This window comes from Bidens hawaiensis, unplaced genomic scaffold (assembly GCF_021521415.1).
Source record: "Bidens hawaiensis isolate Kalapana, Puna unplaced genomic scaffold, B.hawaiensis_p1.1 tig00026230_1, whole genome shotgun sequence".
Classification (NCBI taxonomy): Eukaryota; Viridiplantae; Streptophyta; class Magnoliopsida; order Asterales; family Asteraceae; genus Bidens; species Bidens hawaiensis.
The window spans coordinates 148,558-156,135 of record NW_027494227.1 but is presented as its reverse complement, the minus strand read 5'-3'; positions in this window follow the sequence as shown (position 1 = coordinate 156,135).

Below are 7,578 nucleotides of genomic sequence, written 5' to 3'. Positions count from 1 at the left end.
ATTCAGTTCTTTCTGATCGAATATGTGCTGCAAACGTTTATGATCGGTGAAGATGGTGCACTTCGTACCGTAGAGATAATGTCTCCAGATTTTAGGTGCGAAGATAACCGCTCCCAGTTCTAAGTCATGAGTAGTGTAATTTTTCTCGTGTACTTTTAACTGCCGGGAAGCATAGGCTATAACCTTATTATTCTGCAACAACACGCATCCTAACCCTCTACGCGATGCGTCACAATACGCGACAAGACCACCGTCTCCATCGGGGAGACTTAAAATCGGCGCTTGGCGCAATTTTTGCTTTAACGTTTGAAACGCCGTTTCCTGCTCTTCTTCCCATTCATACTTTCGATTCTTTTGAGTCAGGAGAGTTAAAGGTTGGGCGATGCTGGAAAGTTCTCTATAAATCGACGATAATATTCAGCTAAGCCTAAGAATTGGCGGATTTCCTTTGGCGATTTAGGCGCTTGCCAATTCTTAATTGCTTCAACCTTATTCGGATCAACGTGTATTCCTTGGTGGTTTACAACGTGACCGAGGAATTGCACTTCTTGTAACCAGAAGTTACACTTGGAGAATTTTGCATACAACTTTTCCTGATTCAGAAGCTCTAAAATTATTCTTAAGTGTTGCTCGTGCTCTTTTTTTACTTTTCGAGTAAATCAGAATATCGTCAATAAACACGATGACGAATTTGTCGATGTAGGGTTTACAGACTCGATTCATGAGGTCCATGAAGTCCGGCGCATTTGTTAGCCCGAACGGCATAAATAAGAATTCATAATGGCCGTAACGAGTCCGAAACGCTGTTGTTGCAACGTCCTCCTCTTGGATTTTTCATTTGGTGATAACTATATCTAAGATCAATTTTCTAAAAATAAATCGCCCCTTGCAGTTGGTTAAACAGATCATTTACTTCGAAGAAGTGAATACCTGTTCTTGATCGTCACTTTATTCAATCCTCCCTAATCAATACATATCCTAACACTTCTGCCCTTCATTTCCCAAATAACACTGGTGCACCCCATGGTGACTAACTAGGTCGTATAAAACCTTATCCAATAATTCTTGCATTTCGGTTGGTGCAAGTTGGTAAGATGCTTTAGCAACAGGGCCAGCTTGAGGTATTAAATCGATTCTGAATTCGACCTGTCGGGTTGGCGGTAATCCAGGAAGTTCTTCTGGGAAAACTTCTGGATATTTAAGTATCACCGAAACATCTTCTATATGTTTTCTTTTAAATCTGTGGCAATCACGTTTGTTAAATACACCACGTCTTCTTGACGTAGTTATTATAACATCTCAAGACGAGATTAGAGTGGTAACATAATACCGTACACTTTTCTCTGTATCTAATCGCTTCATCGCCCGAAAGAGAGCTTCTAATCATCTTCTTTTCATATTTGATTTCAGCTTCATGTTGAGTTAGCCAATCCATGTTAACTATTACGTCAAAACTTCTTAACTTTACTGGTCGTAGGTCAATAAGGAAGGGTTAATCGTTCAGAATAGTAGGACAATTCCGAACAATTTAGTTAACCATTAGGGATTTACCGTTAGCGATTCTACAGTATAAGGTTCTATAGTTTCACTAATCGGTATCTTTCCAAATGATAGGAGGTTAATAGGAACTAACTTCTATCGACGACCGTAAAAATATCACTGAAGCCTATTGATTTAAAACTACAACATACTTAATACCACCTTGGGATCATGACGTGCTTTATTCGAATTACTCACAAAAGCACGGCTCCTTGCTTGATCAGAGGTTGATGCTTGTCATGAGGTTTGTCTTCCAACGACACCTTGGTTCAACTTGGGCAATCTCTCTTGAAACGTTCTGTACTGCCACAGTCATAGCAAGTACAACTGTTTGGCGTTATTTGATTTCCTTGGATGGATTGTTATTGAAGTTGTTGGGTTCGGAGTGGTTGTACACGAATGGGTTGGGGTTGCCGGTTCACATGGCTTCAATTGGTTCTACAATTGGGGCATTACGTCCATCTTTACCACACCTGTGGCCTCCTATCACTCAACATTCTTCCTCCTGCCGATAACCATATTTTCCACATTTAGGGAAGGACCCTTCATGCGGTTCATGTTTTCACACCAGAACTAGTCTTAGTATAATTCTGGGTTGTAGGACATACCTACTTATTCAAAAGCCTATCTTGCACTATACCTTTATCATTTCTCTTCTTTAACCCTCGACGTCTCACCTAACGTCCTTCCATTCCGCTTCCCATAGAGTCAAATATATCAATGCTGGCTTGTGACACAACCCTTCCAAAGGTTGTATATTTTACAAGATTGCCTATACTCCTTATCGATGGAGTTAGTCCCCCATATATCGCTCACTTCGCTTAGTTTCAAGAGTAATTAGCCATGTTACCAGACATGACAATTCCTTCAAACGATTAGCGTGTTCTAAGTGATCAGCACATAACATTTCTATCTGCCATAGCTCAGTTTCCAATCTATGAACTTAATTACTTGAATAAAAGTGCTCTAGCACAAGAATTTTAAATTCTGACCATACCGTCTGAGTAATAATTTTCTAACTATAATTTTGTACCATCGTGTTCCATCACGATACAACATAATCTACCAACATATCTGTAGCATATTTCACTACACAATGTTCTAGACTCTTACCAATATCCTTAACCATTTCGATCTTTTCTATCCACTCGCTAATCTATTCCTCCCTTTACCATCAGTAAACTATTAATAATTTCCTTAACACAACCATAAACATATCCTTCATACCGGATCTAATTCATTGCGGCTACTATTCATGTTTAGTTTATAACTAATACTTGTAGTCATAATAGTATTCGGTGGGACATTATCACTCTTAGTAATACCACCAAGAATTGAAATATTCATATTCATGTGATTGCTCGATCTATAATTCTGCGATCACATTTGCATCAACACTAGCAGTGATCTGTGATACGACATTCGGTATCATCATCTGCTATCTTTGAGCACTCAACTGAATCATATCAATCTCCATCATTGGAGTTACTCCCTTTATGTCATTCTGCCGTACTCATCCCATACGCAGTAATCAATATTAATCTCACCGTATAACTCGTTACCAGCTCAATCATAACAACAGGTACACATACACACCAAATATTATCATACATATTACACATACCAGTATCTAGTATATATGTCCCACAAATATAATAGCATATGGACTTAACCTAACGTCGGTTAACGTTTAAGTATGTTTCATAATTCTTGTCACCAACTGACATATAGATCTTTCTCAACAAAGATTAATGTTTAATATACTTGATTTCAATATCCTTATGCATGACAGCATAACCGATACATGCTCACCGTGAGCACCAAACGATTACGTACCACGGAGTTATAATATCCGTGTCTATTTGTATATCCGGCATACACGGTATACCACCTACGAACGAACAACCAACTATGTCATAATGATTCCAACACCTCTTTGTGTATGGGTAATCATTCTATTCGAGTATTCATGGGTATAGGCATCTAACGGATGTAAGGATAACATAGGGAGTTGCAAGGTTCAAGGTAATCGCGCAACCCATGTTGCCTTCAAATATTATCAATTACTATCATGGAAACTCTATCACTTGCTCAGTCAATGTCCTCAGGCGTTCTAGGTTCGCTAAAATCGGTAATTCTCGATCTGGAGGTGGTATGTCTCATATGTTTGAGAGTGAGAAATACGCATATATATTTCTATATATATTATTTTTATCTGCTCATTTATTATTATTATTATTTTATTTTATTTTATTTATTTATTTATTTATTATTCTTTTTTTTTTACCTTAATGGAATAGGAATGGGTTCACGTACAGGTCCGTCCGTACGTGAGGGTCGGCGGTTCGGGTGAACATAGGGGGTTATTAAGATATACGGTACCGGTATTGGTAGGGTAAGGGATTTATTAATTTCGGTTGGGAGTGACGGTTACTAGATATTTTTGGTTAATGTCAAACGGGAGATCTAACTTGGTACTATCATAACTATGGCCCGATAAGTCAGACTTATCATCAACCGATGCTCTAGAAATTTCAGCATCCTCGGTACTTTTATTATTTCATCCCCCGGTTCCTTATCCGGGTCCTATTTCTCAATACATGTACCCACGAGATATGTACATATATATATATATACACATTAGCACGTATGAATAATATTATATACTTTACACATATGTTGCCATTTTTACCTATTAATGTACCTAGTGACTTCCCCCGAATTCCCTCGTGCGGACAAGTCTGTTATTATGTTCCGGACCATAATAACTCACTTGTCCATCCAAGTTCATCCAGCTCCCGTCACTATATATTATTAGTTGATATTCAGATCCTACAATACTTGAGCTACTGGTTATATTTTAGGTATCTTTTAAAGACATCCTAATTCTTTATAACCAATGGCTCTGATACCAAGTTCTGTAACACCCCGTAACCGCAGCGGAAACGTAACCGGGGCGCCACAGACACCTCTGATATCAACCACATTGTTTATAAAGAAAACTGAATACATTAATATACTTCAAATTACATTATCTCGTATTTCATTACCGTCTAGGTGATACACACATCATACAATACGATACATAATTCTATTTATTATAATGTATCCTAACATCCCACACGCAAATCTTACACACATCAAGCATTTAGCACGTAAGCAATCACTTCATCTTAATTGTACCTGAAAAGCATGTGAGAAAACGGGTCAACTACGAATAGTTGGTGAGTTTCACAATTTGAGTAAACCATGATAAATCCATATCATAATATAATATTATCGATGTAATTATGCTGAGCCCACAAGTGAAACCTCTGACTATCACACACAACCCCCGTGGCATATCCCCCGCCCACGGACCTGCCCCACACCGCTATGCCTAACATTGCATAGCAAAATAAATAACAACAGAATAGACATGTGCAACAGGCTGGGAAACATCAGCAAATCCATGCCGGACCAGTTGGGTTTGTCAGACCAATAGTACTATCCACACTCTACCGGCTTTCAGTTAATCACTCGTGTTCCGGGGCCTTAGAATGTTAGCAACTCAGACAATTACCATCTTAGTACATTTCCGTACGATTCCCGTACAATAAAAAATATATATAAAAACACGCAAATCCATGCGTTCAGTATGTACTTAAACATTTCAGTAGTAACATGCTTCCACCCCGGGAAAATATTTAAAAACAATTCAGAAAAAGGGGCTCGTGAAACTCACCTTAGCACATGCAAGCAGGTAACAACAATCATTATCAGTTAACACGTCCAATCTGTAATATGATCCCAACGATCGTTATTGTACAATTATTGTTTATATAATCTTTAACCGTGTTAACCGGTACATCTGGGGACACTGTTAACTCATAATTGTACCCGTTCCGGGGGCAATGTTAACCCAGAACACTTCTCCGGACTCAGATTGTGATTTCGTTTAGAGTTCACTAGTCAAATTTCTATTAGTCGTTTTTCCCGTTTTGCGTGCCTAGCACGGTTATCCGTTTTTACGTTTCAAAAATGAGTTTGGTCACACACGACCCGAAAATAGTTGTTGACTGATAATTTAATTGAAGTTGTGAAATTAGAGCTCGGTTTAGACGCCCCGATTGGCCGCGGGACCCGTTTCCGTCTTTAGTGCACCGGAAACTGTTAAATCGTTTAAAATTACCCAAATCATCCGAATTATTTTCGGATGATTTATTTTTACTTGTTTAACTCAGTTATCTGAAAATAGTTCATTTTTAGGGTTTTTATACACCGGTCAGCTCGTTTTGGTGAACTTTACCGGTTTACGCGTTTTAAACTTTAAAAGTTTGTTTTTGCACAAATAATTATCCGTTTTGCCTCGGATCTTGAAATTTTGCACAAATCACTTTTTGACAGTGGGGGATTTTATAAAAATATTTCCAGTATTAATTTTTATATTTATAATTTATTTATCTATTTTTAAACACCATTTAAACACTAAATATGTCGTAAATACCAAACGACCTTAGAAAAATCCCAAATTTTTTCTGGATGTCCCCTGCCATCCACATATTCCCCTGTAATTTTTCCAGAACCAAAATCTCTTTTTACATGCCATTTTCACTAAAACCGAGCTAGAAAACCCTATAACTCGTTTAACCGAAAAGCCTACTTAGACTTCTCCAACTGACCTAAAATTTTGTGTGTGACTTTTAAATGATATAAAAAGATTATCTGAAATTTTCCAGAATTTTTCATGATATTTAACTATTTTTCACCATTTTTAGCCAAAACCGAGCATTAAATTCACCATATATTCATCCTTTATCCAAAAATTACCAAAATTTCACAGAACTCTTATTTTCATGTATTTAACACCTCTGTAAAATTTCATGACCTAACTCTAAACCGTCAACAATCTGTCCAAAAACTCATAACCGAACATAAACCGAATATACCTTTTGTTTTCCACCACTACAAGCTACACACTCGTCTTTCCACCTTATTTACCACTAAATACAGAACCTACAACCAACATACCACAATACCAAGCAAGTTACACTCACAATCAAGCCTCTTACACTATAGTTTCGGTTATTGTTTCAAAACTAAAGTTTAAACCGTAAAAATTCGTTTTTGGTTCGTTTAACTCCTTTCTTGGACCAAGATCCCTTGTATAACCCGTATACATCACTTGATCATGCAAGAATCGGTTTTCATCTTTGAAACCTCATTTTCTTGCAAATAAACTCAAGAAACGAAGATGAAAACGTAAATAACTCGATCCTTACCGTGTTTTTCTTGCTACAAATCTCGGTTTTTGATCATAATGTGGAGAGGAAGATGGAATGTTGAATGTTTGTGTTGAGAAAAAAAATAATAAGGATAAGGGGTTAATACCCCCATCCGATCGGATCACATAGGAGGGTGGGTGGGACCCACCTTTCCATTCTTAGCCACCCATTTAGATTTCGGCAATCTGGATAATGTTTTGGATAATCTGGTTCAGTTCGTTTTTCGGTTAAATGTTTAACTCGGCTTAAAACGAGGCTAAAATGGTCGTTTTCGGCTTAAAAAAATGAAATTTATATAAAACCGATTTAAAAACTTTAAAAACTTAAACCATGACTTCCATTAACTTAAAACACCATGTCATTAATATTTGCGCATCTTTTTCGGCTTGATCGATTGTCTCTTGCTCGGTTTGGTATTAAAGGTTTCGTTTAATGTACCGACGTACCATTAAATCGAAATTCTTTTTCTGTGCCGTATTTTACTTATCCTGAAGCATTAATGCTCCGTAAAATCACTAAATATTATAGATATCGTCTATAATTGAACCCTCGATTCTTTCGGGTTTCAATAACTATCGATCGATTAATCGCATATTCAATACGATGAATTATATATTCACGTACAATCAATACAGTGAACCCTGTATTCTCGTATAATTACTATGGTAATTCATGTACCCGACATTAAATATAACGTAACTATTGTCTACCGGTTAGGATATACTTGGTTTCGTCGGAATCGTTACAAGTTCATTATCTCATTTTACTTTAAAAC